The sequence below is a fragment of the Canis lupus genome, chromosome 1 (assembly GCF_011100685.1).
Source record: "Canis lupus familiaris isolate Mischka breed German Shepherd chromosome 1, alternate assembly UU_Cfam_GSD_1.0, whole genome shotgun sequence".
Taxonomy (NCBI): domain Eukaryota; kingdom Metazoa; phylum Chordata; class Mammalia; order Carnivora; family Canidae; genus Canis; species Canis lupus.
In genome coordinates, this window is record NC_049222.1 from 90,075,105 (window position 1) to 90,095,280 (window position 20,176).

The following is a 20,176-nucleotide window of genomic DNA, read 5'->3' on the forward strand; positions in this document are numbered from 1 at the left end:
GGCCCCTGTGTCTGGGGTCGCGATTCTCTATTACTGCACACGCGTGTTGACATCTCTCATCGGGGCATTATGTTACAGGGAGAGCCTCAAGTCATATTACGTGTATGATCCCAAGAATGACAAGGCTTCTGGGACTATATTTTGCAAATCAAAGCTGGTAATTTAAGGAACAATGGAATACTAAAAAAGGGGGAGTGTTCTGGGAAATATGGAGAGATATTATAAAAAAAATGCCGAACTGGGAGTTCAGAGACTTGATCTCTTTTCCTTTCTCAGACCCTCAAGATCTGTCCCTGATCTTGAGCCATGGTGGCACCCTTGTGGGCTTCCGTTCCCCCATCTATAAAACCAGGGTGCTTGACCCCATTGTTTTATAACTGGGATGAGATTTTTTTTAAAAAAATTTATTTATTTTACATAGGGAGTGCACCCACAGAAAGGGGGAGGGATAAGGAACCCAAGCCGACTCCCCGCTGAGCATGGAGCCCAGTGTGGGGGCTTGATCCCACAACCTGAGATCATGACCTGAGCCAAAATCAAGAGTCAGATGCTCAACTGATGACGTCCCCCAACCCCCCCACTGGGATGAGTTTTTAACGTCCCCCCCGGGGAAGATCCACAAAGGTAGTACATTTGTTTTTTTTCTTGTTTGCGTTTCCAAGGCATAGAAAAGCACCTTCAGAACAAGGTAGGTACTCAATAATTTTCTGATGAATGAATAAAAATTTATGAAAATTCACAGCTCTGGGTACACTCCAGAATCCTCATACAGTATGAGGTAGAACCTGTGCATGTGTTTTGAAAAGCCCTGTGGGTCATTTTGCCAAGCACTCCTGGCCGACAACTGCTAAACTCAACAACCCCCAAGATTCCTTCCCTGCAGAGTTGCCAGGTTCAGCAAATAAAAACACAAAACATTCACACCCAGTGAAGACTGAATTTCAGATGAAGAACGACATTTTTTCAAGTGCACATGAGTAGCACACAGTAGTAAGTCATTGCGCCTCCTAGAAAGATAACCACATCAGGCCAGTGCTTAGGCTGATGGTTAGGGCCAGAGAGTGGAACCCTGAATATGACCCAGATTTCAGAATCAGACAGATAATCTTGGTGTGAGTCTCTGCCTTGGTTGTGTAATCTTTTTTTTAATGTTTTTTTTTAATTTTTATTTATTTATGATAGTCACAGACACACACACAGAGAGAGGCAGACACATAGGCAGAGGGAGAAGCAGGCTCCATGCACCGGGAGCCCGATGTGGGATTCGATCCCGGGTCTCCAAGATCGCGCCCGGGCCAAAGGCAGGCACTAAACCGCTGCGCCACCCAGGGATCCCTTGGTTGTGTAATCTTAACAGATTGCTGAACTTCACCTGGCTTCATAACCGTAGTGTGCTTCCCGTAGGGTTGCTGAAAGTATTTGAGATCATTTGGTATGACGACTAGCACTTAGCAGGGATCTATACTTCTATAGCTGATATGTGCAGTTGGTTTGAAGAAAAAAAAAATATCACCAAGACCTTCGTTGAATATATTGTCAGTTAGTAAATTGGCATTCTGAGGTGACCAGGATTTTAGTTAATAGTTCTAGGTAGACCTGAGCCAAGTCAGACTGAATGGTGACCTTCTGTCAAACAATGCCTCTATGTCTGGGGAAACAAAACATACTCAAAGTTAATAGATTACCCAGAAGAAATAAAGGAAGGAAGTTCTTTCATTTCAATCATTATGAAATGTCATTTCTTCACTGACTTTTTCTAACGTCAAAAGTAAACATTCACGTTTCATAGGGTCACTTGACAGAGGAATAGGCCACTATTGGAGTGGTGACCTGGTTTATCTCTCTTCTAAGTTAAGAGCATCTTCTGTTTCCAGAGTGTTTGCTGTTTCTAAAAATGTCTGATACGTCTCCTCTGGTTGAAGCATGAATACACGTGGCAACAGGTGTAAAATGTTTATTGACAGGAAACAACTCTCTAGAAACACATAGTTAATGTTGGGTATATATTGTGTACAAAGACCGTCCCTAAGTGCTAGGGATCCTCACTGAACAAAGTAGGGGTCAGTGAACAAGACAGACCTAGAGCCTTGCCTTGGTGGAGACTATATCCTGGGAATAGGGAGAAAAAGATAAGCATCCTAAATAAATGAATTTTGTAGGACATGGATGGTGATGAACTCTATCGGAAAGGATCATAGGGGAAGGAAGGTGGGAGTAAGGAATGTGGAGTGGTCATTTTTTTTCTCTTCTTTTTTAAAATTTAAAATCAATTAACAGAGTGTGTTATTAATTTCAGAGGTAGAGTTTAGTGATTTATCAGTTGCTTATAACACTGAGTGCTCATTATATCAAGTGCTCTCCTTAATGCCCAGCCCCTAGTTACCCCATGTCCCCACCCACCACCCCTCCAGCAAGACTCAGTTTGTTTCCTAGAGTTCAGGGTCTCTTATGGTTTGTATTCCTCTCTGATCTCATCTTATTTTCCCCTCCCTTGCCCTATGTTCATCTATTTTGTTTCCTAAATTCCACTTAAGTGATATTTCTCTTTCTCTAATTGACTCATTTCACTTAGCATAATATCCTCTAGTTCCATCTATATCATTGCAGATGGCAAGATTGCATTCTTTTTTATGGCTGAGTAATATTCCATTATCTATATATCTATATCTATCACTTCTTCTTTATTCATTCATATGTCAATGGACATCTGGGATATTTCCTTATTTGGAGTGGTCATTTTAAGTAGCACGGTAACAGTGGGCCTTGCTGGCAAGGTGGCATTTGGGAAAAGAAGGTGATAAAAGGAGCCATACTGATCTGGGGGATGAGAAGACAAACATCAGACATAAAAGACATAAGGCAGGGGCATGCCAGAAGTGTTCCAAGAACAGTGGGGAGGCCAGTGTAGCCAGAGTAGAGAGAGGGAAGACCATAGGAAGAGAGAAGACCCAGTCGCTGTTACTGTCTTAATCATGATGAGACATCCCATGAACCTAACTGTGAACTTGAGTCTTAGTTTACTCACTCTGTGTTTGCAGGGTCATCCTCAACTACCCAGTTGGAATGATGGCTCTTAACTTGTAAAGCATTGTTAGGTTTGAGATTTACCTCACAAAACTGTGACCAGGGGAATCAGCACAGCTTGGTGAAGATAGATGTGCTTTAATCAATAGATTTGAGTTCCTGTTCTGGCTTCCTTGACCTGGGGCAAGGTACTTAACCTCTGTGCTTTGGGTTCTGGCTCTGAAATGTGTGAAATTAGATCACTCAAAGTGCCTCCTTTTAAGCTGTGAGGGTTGTAGGGAAGGTCCATGTAAAATCTGGATACAGCACTTGGCACCCAGGAAGTACTAAATAGATACCATTATTTCTTGAAAAGTATAATCAGGAGAATTGGGTCTTCTGGAATACCTATTTTGATGTATATTCAAAACGTATATTGAATAACTAAAACATGCTTTTGAGCAACAATGGCCTTTGAGCCAACCTCTGAGATTATCTCTCATGATCTCGTGTCTGAGGATTCAGACCCCTGTATGGTCCCCTCCCATATTGTATAAGGGTTGGTCTATGTGACCATAAATATGGCAGAAGTGATGCCACGTCATTTTTAAGATTAAAAAGGCATTGCCGCTATGATCTTGATCTTTCTCTCTTTCTCTCTCTCTCTTAATCATCACTTTCTCTGGGGGAAGCCAGCTGTCCTGTCATGAGCAGCCCAATGGAGAGGCGCCCCCTATGGAGGGGTCTACATGACAAGGAACTGAGTCCTTTTGCCAAGGACCATGTAAGTCAGAGCCTTTTTGGAAGTGGATCCAATGGGCGTGGTCAACCTTCAGATGACAGCAGCCCTCACTGATAGAAGGGAACAGTGGGGAGGCCAGTGTAGCCAGATGGCCACATCCGGAGAGCTCCTGAGCCAGAAACATCCACCAAAGCAGCTCCTAGATTCCTGAACCAAGGACACTGGGTGAGATGATCAATACTTGTTGCCTCAAACTATATATATATATATACCAATGTATTGTTTGATTCCCCCCTCAGAGTCATTTCATATGTACCAAGAGATTGCAACATTCTTAGATTCTTTACTTGCTCTGTAGCATTCTTCATTATTGCTCTGTCACATCATCTCAGACGTTCCTGATTATAAGACATTTGAGTTAGTTTCAGTTTTCCAAATAACTGGCACAACAAAAGTAGTGCCCATAAAAAAAAAAAAAGTAGTGTCCATGAGCTGGCCAGTGTCCTGAGAGTCCCATGGACTAAGTCCCTGCCCTGAGGTACTTGAAAGATGGACAACACAGAGGGGCCGAGTCCTCCTGAGGCACCCAGACTACCCAGGTATGGAACCCGAACTCTCGCACAGGGTAGGTAAGAGAGCTGCCCTCTAGGCTGACCTAAGATCGTGAGTACAAAGGAGCTGGGTGAATGTCACTGGTAAGATAATAATGACAATGGCTTTCTAGAATTCTGTGTGATTCCTGGAGAAATACAGGAATGACAATAAACAATAAAACCTTGGGGAGAAAAAAATCCTTGCCTTGGCTCCAAGTCTCAAAGCAGAATTTCAGGGAGGGTGTCTCTGAACCAAAGCCATTGACCTCCCAACTCTGCATGTCTGCCTCCTGTCTCAGTGTTCTCCTCCCCTCCGACTGTGCTTTGTCAGACTCCACCATTGTGGCTGGAAGGAAAAAGTTGACTACGCCCCTCTTTGTTGAAATGCATCACCACGTTACACATCTCGGGTCTCTTGAATGTGGCATTCATTGAAAGGTTCTGACGTAACCAGATCCTCCAAGCAGGGAGCACCATTTCCCCAGCATGGTTGGTTCTGGTGCCCATCATTTGACTTTCCCAGCCTTCCCGACAAGGTTCAGAGGACCACCAGGTCTGCAAGCCATCTTTCACCTTAAAAAAGATAATATATGATATAGGGAGCTGTGCTTACCCTATCAAGGAACAGTAAACACGGTCACCTCTAACACCGCATCAGGTTCACGGTCATCCATCTATTGATGCCACTGGGGGGAAGGTTAGCACTTCTTTAGCAACAAGAATGAGGTTGTCTTGACATCGGTGCTCCTTATTAGGTTTCAGCTGTGCTAATCCTCACTTGAATGTGGGGCAGCCTCCTTCCACCCTCTCAGTCACCCTAGCACCCATGAAGATGCCGCTCCCCGTTCAGCTGCACTCAGAGGACCTTCATTTTCATCTGCTATTAAAAGTCTGTTTGATGAAACAGCAGCCAGGCTCAAGAGACCACTTGGTTGGTTGAAAACTCCCGGGTTAGAGAACGGTGCTGAGGTCAAGGTCAAAAAGTCACCAGGGCAGGATTTCCTTCCCAAAGGAGACAGTGTTTCAGTGACAATGACTCAGTGCAAGGTATCACTATTATGATTGAAATAAATACGAACAACAACACAAGACACGTCCAATGCAGTGCACACGTGTACTAGCTGAAAGCGACCGGAGTGGTGAATTCTGACTCTGCGCCTTTGCAACCTGGGTTCGAATCCTGCCTTCACCACTTAGCACTGTGGCTTTCTGTGGCTACTTGAACCTCCCTGTCTTCATTTCTGCTATGTGAATAATCATCATGCCTGCCTTGCAAGACGATGAGGCTCTCAGTAAGTGTAACTAATTACTGAAATTAAATTCATGATGATGCTTTATACCTCTTTCAAGCCAAAGTCTTTTATATTACAGGGAAGTTTGTACATGTGTTAACTCCTCCAAACTATAGGTACTTTCTTCTGTTTCTTCATCTTTGTGTCCTTTGCAAAGCTTAACTCTGGGGACACCTGGGTGACTCAGTGGTTGAGCATCTGCTTTTGGCTCAGGGCATGATACTGAGGTCCTTGGATGGAGTCCTGCATCAGGCTCTCTCCAGGGAGCCTGCTTCTCCCTCTGCCTACGTCTCTGCCTCTCTCTGTTATCTCTCATGAACAATAAATACAATCTCAAAAAAATAAATAAAACTTAACCCAGTGTTTTGGGCACAGTAAGCCTCCAAGAAATATTTGTTAAATAAGTAAATGTCCTAAATATAGTGGGTCTGCAGGGAAAGGCTTGTACACATAATCTCTCTAGTTAGAAACCTATGAGAATGTCATGTGCCTTTTGAATACTCTATAAATATTTTATATTAGTAACAAGAATGTAATGAAGATGATTATTATGAATAAAGAGTACCCTTAGCTCAAATTTTTCTGAACTGGGGGTTATGTCCTTCTGCAGTATAGAAAACTTGTTCATCCAGGGTTTCAGCTTAGTACCAACTAAACCCTAACTGACTTTGCCAAATAAAGCAAGTGAATCAATGTATTCATTACCTTTCAGGCAGTAATTTCCAGGAACCAGAATGTGGGGCTATCATGTTGTAGGCTGCCATAACTTCTTTTCTTTCTAGATTTAGATAATAATTCCATGTTTTCTGACACAGCAACTAGATTATTTTACAATCATTTCCTCGGTTTCATAATGCTTATAACTAAATGGCAAACTAGTGAAGTCTGGGTTGTGAGCTTTAGAACATAGAAAGAAGCAGAGCTGGTTCTATGGGCCATTCCCTTCTGCTTCTCTATTTTAGCTTTCTCCAGCAAGGGAGGTTGGAGTGCTGTTTTGGAACAGAGAACCACAAAGAACCACTGGCAGTAGGTAAGTGTTCCAGACTGTGAGTCATGGACTAAGGTTTTGTAATATTAATAAATGTTCTTCAGCAAGAAGACTCCTTAGTGGCAGTAGGAACTGAGCAAAGGGGAGAGACATATAGCTTCCCTTAATAAAATCTAGAACCTCCAAGGTTGGCCTTGGAAAAGGATCTATACAGGCGATGAATCCAGTGGTCTCAACTGCGCAATACACCCCCCTCACCCCATTTACCTTTTCTTTGAGGGAGACTCACTTGTGTCCATGTTTGCACATACACACTCCATCACACGCACAAGTGCACACACACATTCTTGCCACTATGACTTCTCTTTAATAATTGGACATAAAACAGACAAAACACTTTCCCTAAAAGTGTTTGAGGAAATATCTCTAAATATCAAATATCTCTAAAATATTTAAGAATGACAAAAACTTAAAGAAAAGTGTCAATGAGGGCAGCCCAGGTGGCTCAGCAGTTTAGCGCCTCCTTCGGCCCAGGGCGTGATCCTGGAGACCTGGGATCGAGTCTCACGTCAGGCTCCCTGCATGGAGCCTACTTCTCCCCCTGGCCTGTGTCTCTGCCTCTCTCTCTCTGTCTCTGTCTCTGTGTGTCTCTCTCCTCTCTCTCTGTGTGTGTCTCTCATGAATAAATAAATAAAATCTTTAAAAAAAATGAAATAAAGAAGAGGATGAGAAAGGATTCTCAATTCTACCTGTCCCAAAGGACTAGTGTTACTTTGGAGATCTCTTGGCCCAGCGGTCTTCCTTGCTCTTTCCTGATTTGCTGCCATGCACCTCATTTGGCTTGAATGCTTGCGGCCTTCAGGGCGCCATATTCCTACCTGCGGCATACCCAAGGCCCATTCTGGTCCAACTCATTCTGGGGGGTTTGATCCTTATGGTGATGTGAGGTTGATATTATTTCCATTTTACAGACAAAAAGCTTGAGTGGTAGGGAGGTAAAAGAGTTGGCTGCCGCTACTTGCACACAATTCCCTATATATGGCAGAAGACTAATTGCATGACATGAAGGTCCACCATGCCAATGGTCTGACGGGGTATATACCTCAGAACCAGGGCAGATGCCCTTTTATTGCAAAGCCTGTATAACTCCTGGTAGTGTTTATTATTAATATACCAGATAGCTTAACTGAATCCTGAGGGAATGGGCACAGGAGACATTGGTTTTGATGGAAAAGGAGAGTGAGGAGAAGTGTTCTAAACATGGGGAGACAGTTCTCATTATGACCCCAAGTGTAGGGTACAGGGCCACATGATGTCACGGTGTGATAGCAAATAAATAATGTGTGTTTAAAACGGGCCTGATAGAAATATGCCACAATCTGAAGTAACTGTATCTAGGTGATAGAGCCATAAATGATTGTTATTCCTAATTTATCCTTTTCATATTTTCCCAAAGTTTTTTTTTCTAATAATGGGCATGCATTACTTTTATAGTCTGAAAAACTACTAAGTTTTCACTTATAACATTGTTAGTGTATGTTAGAGCATAAAAACATAACTATCAAATAAAAAATATCTGTGCTTCAAAGGGCATTATCAAAAAAGTGAAAAGACAATCCACAGAATGGGAGAATATATTTACCAATCATATACCAGATAAAGGACTAGTATTCCTTATCAGATAGAAGACCCTTTACAACTCAACAATACAAAGACACATAATCCCGTGTAAAAATGGACAAAGGATCAGAACTGACATTTCTCCACAGCGGATATATGGATGGCCAAAAAAGGATATGAAAAGATACTCAGCATCATTGGTCATTAGTCAAACCACGAGATACCACCTCACATCCACTAGAATATATATAATGAAAAAAATGACAATGACCATGGGCAAGGGTTTGGAGAAATCAGAACTGTCATAATGGGAAGGTAAGATAGTATGATCACTTTGGAAAAGTTTTTCAATTCCTTGAAAAGTTAATCATAGAGTTACCATATGGGCAAGAAATTCTACCCCTGGATATAGACCCAAGAGAAATGAAATCATTCTTCCACAGAAACTGGTACATGATCGTTCATAGCAGCACAGGGCAGCATAGAGCCAAAAAGTCGAAACAATCCACAATGTCCACCAGAGGATGAATGGAAAAACAAAGATGTGGTTTTATCAATACAAGGGAATATTATTCAGCTATAAAAAGGAGTACTGATACAAGCTACAGTGTGGATGAACTCTGCAAAATACTATGTTCAGTTTAAGAGGCCAGACACAAAGCCTTCATATTGTATGTTTCCACTTATGTGAGATGTTCAGTAAAGGCAAATTCCTAGAGACAGGGCAGATTAGTGGTTGCCCGGGGCTCATTGTGGGGACAACTGAGGAGTGACTACTGATGGGTGTGGGGTTCCTTGTTGGAATTGATCAAAGTGTTCTGGAATTAGGGAGTGGCAGTGGTTACAGGACTATGAGTATATTCCAAACCACCAAACTGTAAACTTTAAGAGTCAATTTTATGATGTGTGAATTGCATCTCAGCAGAAAAAGGACTAAAAATGAAGGAAATTTTCAAATACAAATCCACCAAAAAAAAAAAAAAAAAATTAGAGTCTGCCTTACTTTTGACCGATTCGGTTTGACTATGTTTCAGGGCCTGTGAAATAAATACTCACTGACTAAATATAATGAAAGAAAAACACAGGATGGAGAGCACTGTGTGCATGCAGGAGCCCCCCAACACCATTCTCCCTCTTACTCCTAATCACCTGGGGGATAAAGATTCTTTTCACAGAATTGTGCACATGGGGCAGAGAGAGGGTAGAATCTACTAAACCAATACGCCCTATTCTACAGACGAAGAAACAGGCCCAGAAGGAGGAGTTTGCTCACTGCCCCCCTCTCCCATGAGCTGCAAAAGGACTGATGCGCTTTCCTTGTCCCCCCACCCCACGTATCTTTTTTTAAATAAATTTATTTTTTATTGGTGTTCAATTTACCGACATACGGAATAATACCCAGTGCTCATCCCGTCGAGTCCCCACCTCAGTGCCCGTCACCCAGTCACCCCCACCCCCACTCTCCTCCCCTTCCACCACCCCTAGTTGGTTTCCCAGAGTTAGGAGTCTTTCATGTTGTCTCCCTTTCTGATATTTCCCACTTATTTTTTCTCCTTTCCCCTTTATTCCCTCTCACTATTTTTTATATTCCCCAAATGAATGAGACCATATAATGTCCCACGTATCATTGAGCTGCTTGTTGCCTGTCCTTTTAACAGTCAGGGCCATCAGTTCAGGAATTAGCAGGCGGGCTTTGCCTGAACACACAGAGCAGCACTGATTTCACAGCTTCTTCCTCCCAAGGACCAGCATTTCACTTTTTGAGGTTTGATGACTCCTCACTTTAACCTACTTGCAAAATAACTGTGCCCAGTGTACGGGGCCTTGCTGGTGTGTGCTCTGCTGGAGAGGTGGGGTTGGGGGTGGGGGCCCTAACGCCCTCAAGAAAACCGGTGATCCACTGGAGAGCTGGCATTAATGGTTTTTTGTTATTGGTGGTGGTTTTTGTTGTTGTTGTGTTTGTCTCAGTAACACTTGGTTTTATAAAGTTGGTTCTTCCGTCCGGTTTATTCAAACCATTTTCGTTTGAAAGAGGACTCAAGCCACCGTCTCCCAATCTCCACTCACGTCTCTCTCTGTCCCTCTCTCTCTCCCAGCTGCGACTGCTCTGAATCGGAGCCTGACTTCCTAGTTGGCTCTCAGCTCCCGAGGCGGGCACTGCGCCTCCCTCCCCGCCCCGGGGTCCCCCAGCTCATGCACGCTTCTGGACTCTGCTCCCCGTCCCACCCCCCCCCCCCCGGTCCTGCGGCCGAGCGCGCCCTGGGAAAGGCGGCGGGAGGTCCCTGGCCACCCCGGGGGCGGTCCTGCTCGGGCACCTGCCAGAAGCGAGGGCCCTGCGAGACCACCTGGGGCCACAAGCGACCCCAGCGGAGGGGTGCGGGGGCAGTGAGCCGCGCGGCAGGCGGGCGGGGATACTAGCCGCGGTGCCTCCGGGTCGGGACGGTCGGTGGCGACCGAGTCGAGTTTCCCGGGGGGCGGGGGATGCACGTCTGCCCTCCCCGGGGGGAAGAGCGGGCACACGCGGGCGGCGGGGGCGGGCGGCGCGGAGGGCGCTCCCCTGCCGGGCGCTCCGGGGGCGGGCGGGGGCGGAGGTGCGCGAAGGTGCCTCGTGGGCCTGGCGGGGTTGGGGCGGCGCGCAGGCGCACTGGGGCCAGCCCGCCGGCCGGGTCCCGGGGTACAAAGGAGCGCGGCGCCGCGCGGGGGCCCCCGGAGGTCTCGGGAGCCGCCTGGGGAGGGGGGTCCCTCCCGCCCCGCCCCTCCCCGCCCCTCCCCGGGCGAGCGCGGCTGGGCCTCCCCGCCTGGCTCGCCCTCGCGGGGGCGGAGGGCCCCGAGAGCCGCAGCCCGTTTCGGGGTTTAATTCTGGCGCTTGCTCGCCGGCGCCGGCTCCGCCCCCCGCGCCCCGCCCCCTCCGCCGAGGTCCGGGAGCCCGGCGGGCGCGGAGCCGCAGGTCGGGGAGCGCGCCCGGAGGTGAGTGAGGCGGCGCCGCGCTGCGCCCCGTGCCCGGCGGGGTGGGCGCGGGCAGGCGGGCTCGGCGCGCGCCGGGGGCCAGGGCACCCCGCGGGCTCGCGCTCCCTGCCCCCCGCCCCCGCCCCCGCCCCCGGCGGCCTCGGGGCGGGCCCGGGGTCGCGGCCCCAGGGGTTGCTTGGGGCCCTGCAGCCGCCGGCCGCGGGAAAGTGCGGGCGGGGGGCGCCTGGGACCCCGGGGGCCTGTCCTGCCCGCGACCCGGTGCGGACCCTCCCCGAGGCGGCTCCGGGGGGCGCTCTGGGCTCGGCTCCGCGCGCGCGGCGGCGGGCGGCCTCCTGATCCCTGCGTCCCGGAGCGGCAGGTGGCCTCGCTCGCCAGCCCTGCGCCGACTCGGCGCTGGCTCCGGCCGCGGCCGGCGGGGTCGGCGGGGTCGGCGGGGTCGGCGGGGTCGGGGGGAGGGAGGCGGGAGAGGGAGGGGGAGGGCGGGGGCGCGCCCCGGGCCAGCGCGGCGTCAGGTCCGCGGAGGCTGCGAGCGCCCCGGAGCGCGCGGGTCCCCGACGTCCCCTGTCCCGCGCCACCTGGGCGCACTCGCAGGGTCCCGCGCCCCGGGCAGCCGCCGCCGCTGGCGCCCTCCGCGCTGGCCCTGGGCCCCGGGGAGCTTTCGGAGGCGGCTCCTCGCGGGGGTCCTGCGAGTCTGCGGGAGCCGCCCCGCAGCGGGGTGAGGCGCGACGGGAACCCTCCGGGGCGTCCCCCAGCGCGGGCGGCCTGCACCCCGCACCCCGTCCCCGCGAGCTTCGTCTCTCCTGTTAATTAGTGAAACGACCGGCGCGACGGCCCGAGACCCACACGGCGGGGCGGCCCACCCGCGCGCGGTTGTGCGGTTTCTCGTCGGCCTCGCTGCCCCGCATCCGAGCGGGAGGAAATCAGAACCTGCTTCCTCTTTTGTCAATTCGTGGTTTTATCCACCTTCATTTCTTAGGTGATGCTTAGCTGCTCATCTGCTAATTGTTCCTTTCATCCAACTTTCACTACCGGAAAGTGGGGCGCTCCCGCGTTGTACTTATTTTAAAGACTCAGATGTAATAAACATGCCCTAAATGTACCCTTTTCAAGTGTTCAAGTCCGTGGTGTTTAGTGTATTCACGAAGTTACACGGTTATCACTGATTCCAGAACATTGTCGTCACCCTCCCAAAGGAACCCCATCTCCATTAGCAGTGATTCCTCATTTCACCCTCCCGCAGCCTCCTTCCTTCATTTTAAGGTGTAGTTTTTCCCAGATTGAATTAGAAATTGAGAGATTATTAACTTCAGACCCTTTTTAGTTAATGGATTTGAGGGAAGGTGCTGCCGATGAGGCGGTGGAAGAAAATTTAAGTAGGGGCTGTCCTGTGGTGAGATTAGTGTCTAAGGATGCAGAAGGGGCCAGTGGCGAGTGATGGTCTCCTAAAGAGGCACTTCCATGAGGGATGCATTTTATCCCCCAGGTGGGGGGGGGGGGGCACAGGGGTGCTTTGGGGCACTTTGTGAAGTTCACAAACCCCTCTAGTGGAGGTTCCACCTCAGAAAAAGTGAGTTCTGTTCTGTGTGTGTGTGTGTGTGTGTGTGTTTCAGGGGGAAAAATGATAGAGCAAAAAGGAGCAAGGTTTTAAAAATAGTTTTGTTTTAAATCATCCAAACTGGCCCAAAGAAAAGAAACCACAGGCAAATGGCCACTCGAATCGATACAGTCAAGACCTAGGTTCGTTTTGTGAATGTCAGCATTTGCTCACAAATAGTGCCACGAGCTGATGTGTTCTTGCATTAGCCTCCTTAGTCCAGGGAGGAGGGGGAGGATGGGCGAGGGTGTAGCTGAGGAAATTCAAGGAATTGGGGAGGAGGTAGGAGCAAGGCTGACACAGGCAATTGCTTGTGGGAGCAGAGGCCTGTAGGGCAAACAGGTTCAGAAGCAGCAAGGGGGATCTCAGGGAGAAATTACAGACACATCACTCAGGCAGCTGTTGGATTATTTGTGCATGTTTAAAAAAAAAAAAAAATCAGTGGTGAGCAGAGTTGAAGCAGCCCAAATGACACAACCATCTTTACACTTCTCTTTGGCCCTGCAATCAGAGAAGCCAAGTTGGTTTCAAATGTTGTGGGACATTTTATGCCTCTGTGGCATGGGTGGCTTAGCTTATGCCATCTGTTTTTTGTTTTAAGTAATTGTTAAACTATAGCATACAGACCAATCGTAAGTGTACAGTGTGATGAATTTTCACAGTGAACGTAAAGTTATAACTTGCACTGAGATCAAGACGCAGAATGTTGCCAGACTGCAGAAGACTCCTGCTCTTTTCCCATCGCTTTTTCTTCCCATGGTAACCAGTGTCCCAGCATAGATCAATTTTGTTCATGTTCTCTGTGTGTGGTATAATCTAGTATGTTTTTTGTTTGTTCGTTTGTTTTTCAATCTGGCTTCTTTCTCACCAAATCACTTTGGTGAGACTTAGCCGTGTTGCACGTGGCTCTAATTCAGTCATTATCTTTACTGTGCAATATTTCATTGTGTGACTATGCCCCAAATTAGCTATCTGTTCTAGGGCTGATGGGCGTTTGAGTGGTTGCCAAATTTTGACTATGGCCAGTAGTGTGGCTGTGAACATTGTAGCACATGTCTTGATACACTTGTACACATTTGCTTAGGGTATATGCATAAGAGTAGAAATGCTGAGTTCTAGACTCTTCAGTTTAGAAGATCATGCGAAACATCCCAAAGCGGTTGTATGGTTAATACTTCTTAGAGCAGGATGTGAGAGTTCTGTCCTGTTTTAAACTGTCAAAGCAGGGCAGCCCGGGTGGCTCAGCGGTTTAGCGCCTCCTTCAGCCCAGGGCGTGATCCTGGAGACCCGGGATCGAGTCCCACGTTGGGGTCCCTGCATGGAGCCTGCTTCTCCCTCTGTGTCTCTGCCTCTGTCTCTCTCTCTCTGGATTAAATAAATAAAACCTTTAAAAAAATAAAAATAAACTGCCAAAGCAGTAAATCTACAAAGAGTTTCACAGATGGGCAAAAGGTAACCCATATTTGCCCCATTCTAGCAGATTATTTCAGTTGTGTTCACTTTGGGTGCTTTTCTACGTCTGGTCCTGTTTTTATGAAGTCATAATAGTCAATTTGGTATTTTGTTTCTCTTAACAGTATGTCTTAATATTGCTTCAGTCTCTGTGACTTTCAAATTCCTGCACACATCCACAATCCTGTGGACAGGCTTCCATTTAATAAGCCCCCACACACAACCGGAAATGAGTGTTAATTTTTTGGAGTTGTACATATTGCTACAAAAACCATCTTTGTGCATATAGTTTCCTCCCCTGCCTCTTGTTTGGGTCACTTCATAAACTAGAGACTCTCCGTTTTATGGCTCCGGGTCCATGTGGTTAAACTACTACCTGCAGAACCCAGCTGTCCTTGAATCTAGTACAGAATTGTTTAAAGTAACCTTTAGGTGGCTAATATGTTACCTGCAAAAAAGGTGTCTAATTGGTTTAAAATGTAACTCTCGAAGTAACAGTGAAGTTGACCCTGATACCCCCTTTTTAAATAGTGTAAATGGGACTATTGTAACTTCATTTGCCAGTCATGTGATTTTTCTTTATATTATGCTTTTTTGCAAATGTACTAAGCTAGGAGTTTTAGGGGGTATAAGAGGAATCATACCGTTAAGTAGCTGGTTGTCCAGAAATTATGTACAAAAATTAAAAGTAGCATCTAGGCAGAATCCTTTCATGTGACAAAGGAGTGTTTAGTTCACTTCCCAGATATTGACTGCTTCTGTGAGTTCTGAATCAAAAGAGGTCTTTCTTGCCAGGATGGTTAGGATCGGCTTCTCTGAAATGTAAGACTTGAGCTGAGCTTTAAGGGATCCTTAGAAATTGGTGAGGGAGCAGATATCTCCGAAGAAAATACCACTGAGTTATCTCAGGAAGGGAGATGAACAGTACACAGCCCATTCTGGACAGTGGGAATGATGCCAATCTTATTCTTTTTCTGAAATATAGTGAAAATTGGTGAACTAACATGAAGGCAAAAAAAAAATAATTAGAACTTTTGGGGAGAAAACTTTTTTACTTTCAAGTCAGCATCATGGGGTTCGATTATGAATCCTTGCCAAAGATTACCATGCAGTGGGCTTCTGCATTGCCTGGTTATATGGCTCTAAACTCACTCTTTCCTCTCAAATAAAATGCAGCAAAAATTTCCCTAAACTTGCATGTGGAATAAGCCAATATCAGCTTACCTTTAGAAAATAATAAATACTTTCCTACTTCTATGCAAGACCCTGGTGAGGAAATCCAGAGACCCTCACAGAGTTCGTAGCAAGTGGGGAGATAGAAAGAGAATTATAGTAGGAGGCAGAAGGATGGAAATATTTGCTATTAATGGCCCATCCTGGAAATGTAAAGGGTGGAAAAATTAATGCTGAGAGGTTTGTGTGATATTTAAGGAGATCGGGCCTTGGAAAATGTAGGCAGGTGGAGATTAGAGCAAAGGGCATTGCATTTTAGGGCATAGCTTTTGAAAATGCAAAGGCTTCTGGTAGGGCTTGATGTAATAGTTTGGTCAGTCACCTCTTTGGAGACTCAGGTGACTGGCAGCTTGAGATTATACTCTTTGTCTAGTGGCTTCCTACTGCCAGGCTAACCTGGTTATCTTTGTGGACATGTTGCTCTGGGCCCAGATTGGCTGATGTGAGTATAGGTTGTGTTGCTTGCTGTGTGACTTTTGGCACAGTTACTGAACCTCTCTGTGGTTCCGTTCCCTGTTCATAAAACGAGGATGACAAAAGCAGTCCCCTCATGGAATTACCTGAGGATTAAGGGAGTTAAAATGCTAGAGGGTCACTGGGGTGGCTCAGTTAGTTGAGTATCCAATTCTTGATTTTAGCTCAAGTCATGATCTCAGGGTGTTGGGATCAAGACCCGTGTCAGGCTCCATGCTCCGTGTAGAGTCTGCTTGGGATTCTCTTCCCCTCCCTTTAACCCTCCTGTGTGCGTACTCTCTCTGTAATAAATAAATCTTTAAAAAGAAAACAAAAACCATAGAGAGCACTTCAAAGACTACCTGGTACACCATTAATGCTGAATATGTCCACTGTTGTTTCTTTAATTTTTAATTGTTTAAATTTTTGAAGTAATATTTGTATAGAAAATAGTGCCAACAACAAGCATTTAAAATGAAAACAAAAACCTCGTCACTCCTCTCTGATCCCTGCTCAGCTATAGTCTCTTATGGGGTGTTAACTCTCTGGTTTTTTTTGTTGTTGTTGTTGTTATTGTTGTTGTATGTTCTTTTGGTGGATGTCATTGAGCAAATGACCTCAAACCTTAGTGGCTTAAGCAATTCTTTCATGGTGTTATGGATTCCATGGCTCGGGGATTGGGGCATGGCTTGGCTGAGTGTCCTTGTGGTGGTGCAATCTCTGTGTAGCAACCACCTGGTGAATGGGCTGGCCTGGAGGGTCCAAGGAGGCTTTGCTGCCATGCCTCGTGCCTTGGCAGGGATGGCTGGGAGATGGGGCTCAGGGTTGACTGCTGACCAGAGTGTCTATTACACATGGCAACTTCCATCGGTACTCAAGTCTGCTCACAAGGCCCCCAGCTCCCTTCATGCGTTAATCAGGGTTCTTTGGAGCAACAGAACAAGTAGGGTGTGTGCATGTTTATAGAAAAAAGAGGTATGTTAAGTAGTTGGCTCACATGATTATGGAGGCTGGTGAGTCCAAAATCTGCAATGTGAGCCAGCAGAGTGGAGACCCAGGAGAGCCAGTAGTGCAGGTGAAGACCAAAGACAGTCTGCTGGAGAATTCTGTCCTGCTCGGGGAAGCTGATCTTTTTGTCCTATTCAGACCATCAACTGATTGGATGAGGCCCACCTGTGTTATGGAGAATAGTCTGCTTAACCCAGTAGTCACTGACTTTTTTTTTTTTTTTTAATTTTATTTATTTATGATAGTCACAGAGAGAGAGAGAGGCAGAGACACAGGCAGAGGGAGAAGCAGGCTCCATGCACTGGGAGCCCGATGTGGGATTCGATCCCGGGTCTCCAGAATCGCGCCCTGGGCCAAAGGCAGGCACCAAACCGCTGTGCCACCCAGGGATCCCCAGTAGTCACTGACTTAAATGTTAATCTCATCCTCAGATACTCTACAGATGGACAGATACAATTAACTTGAGCTAGAATACCTCCAGAGAACCAGTTGGAGGCTTCCTGGCCTTTTATGACCTAGCCTCAGAGGTTACATGACTTTCCTGTCCTCAAACTCTGTTGATTGGGTCCATCAAAAGTCTGCTCCAACTCCAGGGGACACGGACCTGCCACTTGATGGGAAGAGTGTCCGCACATTTGCAGCCTTCTTAAACTGCCACAGTGCACCCGTGATTTCAACCAACTTGGCAGTTTCCATTCATTCTCCAGTAAGGAAGAAAGGGAATTAATATTACCCCCACCTCTTTTCTCTTCTTCTCCCCAGTTTTATTAGATATCCCATTATTTTTATCTTGTTATTTTTAGTTCTCTTTTTTCAATTACCTTTATAATTTTAAATAAAGCACTCCATACTTGACAAGGCCATGGAAAAATGAGGTTTGTTTAGTGTGTGCGTGTATGTTCAAGCAGTGGAAAAGAACAAAACTGTCTACGAGGAGGCCCTAACAGAGAGGCTCTTATTAAAACACTCCAGTCACTAGATGTGTGAATTGCTTGCGAGCATGTCCCCTGATGCGCACAGCAGGTGACATAATCCAGTGGTTCTTATTTTCTCTTTGGCTTTTAAACTCTGATACCTGTTTGCCTTTTTTCTTCCTTGAGCTTTATGTTTCAAGTATGAATGCTTTCTCACTGATGAAGAATCTTAAAACAGATACACTGTTGAGTTGTGTATTTGTGTATGGATAACATACACCAGAAGAACCTATCAGAACTAAGTATCCTCATGCTTTTTTCATTACAGGAGCAATCAGGTAATTGGAAACAGTTATATATTTCAGTGTCAGAAACCCTGTTGGAAGGTTTTTTTTTTTTTTTTTTTTTTAATTAGTTAATGGAATTGAGCAGTGGGGCTTAGTTTAACGCTCAGAAGACATACTAATCCCTTTTTATAATTATCTGATCCCCTGAGAAGCACACAAGAGCCTCTATTCTTGTTGGTTTACATTGTTGTATTGCAGATAAAACTCCTTTGTATATAATTTTTGACTTGATTAGAGGTAAGAAGGTAAATATGTTGGTATCTGCATTACGTTTTGGACTAAAGTTATTCAGATTTCTGTTGGTCTTTCTGACTAGTTCACCTGTTGACCTTGGGGAAAATATGAAAAAATAATGAGAGCAAAGGTAGAAATCAAGCTGAATCCATCCTCCCTCTTTCTCATTCTCCTTCTATCTTCCTCCTGACCCTTTTTCCTTCTCTCCTCTTCCTCCTCAACAGCTCTTTCCTATCAAAACAACTCCTTAGGAGTAGCCCTTTTTAGGGGTGGTGACTGACCCTATTAGGTGATGCTACAAGTCATTTTTCTGCTAAATGCTTGCTCATCTCCCTTCCCCCAAATAGAGCCATGGACCCAAGCTGATCATCTTTGTATCACGCCCGTGGGCTGTCCATCTAATATCACAGGTCAGTTTTGTCAGTGTTTAGACTTTAATATGTGGAATCGCAGAGTGTGTACCCTTTTGTGTCTGGCTTCTTCTCCATGTTGTATTTGTAGGATTGATCCATGTGATCTTATGTGACAATGGAGTGTTCTTTGCATTTTTTGATTGTGTTCTGCAGTGTGACTATACCACTGTTTATCCATCGTCCTGGAGACTTACATTGGGTTGTTCCCAGTTTGGGACCAGCATGAACAGTGCTGTCACGAACAAGTCTGTGCATGTGTCCTGGTGAACGTATGTATACAGTTATGTTGGGTGCACATCCAGAAACGAAGTTGCCAGATTGGCTGCACACAGTTCTGCTGTGGTAGAGATCTCTGTAGCAGCTGTATTCATCTATCTTCCCAGCAGTGCTGTGTGAGTTCTCACTCGAATGCTTGTTATTCTCCATTGTCTTATTCTAACCAGTTGGGTAAATATATATTCTTGAATTCCCCAGACTCCAAAAAAAAAAGGGCTCATATTCTTTTCATGTTATGGCATAGTGAAATAGAAAAGATTAGACCAGTTAAAGAATTCATCTAAAGATTTCATGTCAGCTTTTTAACTAGTCTAGCTTTTTTGTTTCTCTGTGTCATAAAATTCAGTTCTCATGGTATTTTCTCTTTTAATTTGGTAGGAGATGCACGTCAAGAGATTTACTATTAATAAAAGTCAACAAAACATTATGAATAAACTCTGCAGGTCCTGAGCAGTAAGGCTTTCAGTATATTTGAAGGCTGAAATTTTGCTTATGCCATCTTATCCTTTGAACTTCCCTGATTTGTTAAGTCGATTTACTGATTTTTGGCATATACTATGACATTTTTATAGGAGAATTTGTCTAAGTCATGCTCTGTAGATGACCAGGAATTAAATTTCCACAAGGTAGCACAACAGAAAATTTGAACTCTTGACTCATCATTTCTTAAAGGCAGAAAAGAAGGAGATTGTCCACACAGGGACACTTTGGATATTGTGTTGGTTCAGTGGCAATTGCCATTTTTTAGAAAATGGAATGAGTCGTTTTGATGATACTTAACATGTGATTTGATGTGCTTGAAATTTGTTTTGATGTTTTTCCTCTTGGCCTTTTGAAATTTCATCCTTCATCTTCTACTTGAAGCTGCCTATTTTATCTTCTCAATTGTTTCTTTTTGAGGATTGTATGCCTCTCAAGGAAGGCAGCCCAGCTTCAGACTTAGTGCAAACATCCTCTCCTCCTTTGAATATCACTAGGGGTGTTGCTGATCAAGGGACAGGCACTGTTTATCTTCAGGGCCTTTAAGGCTTTTGTAGGGACTCTTTG

The 20,176-nt window shown here is 45.8% G+C and overlaps 1 protein-coding gene across 1 annotated transcript in view; it reads left to right on the forward strand.

The window, feature by feature from the left end:
- Nucleotides 1-11,116: 11,116 nt before the first annotated feature.
- The window catches only part of KANK1 (KN motif and ankyrin repeat domains 1), a 208,282-nt gene continuing 199,222 nt past the window's right edge, over nucleotides 11,117-20,176 (forward strand). Inside the window, exon 1 of the mRNA XM_038527148.1 lies at nucleotides 11,117-11,205. The gene's annotated coding sequence lies outside the window, so the exon portion shown is untranslated. The remainder of the gene's footprint in view (nucleotides 11,206-20,176) is intronic.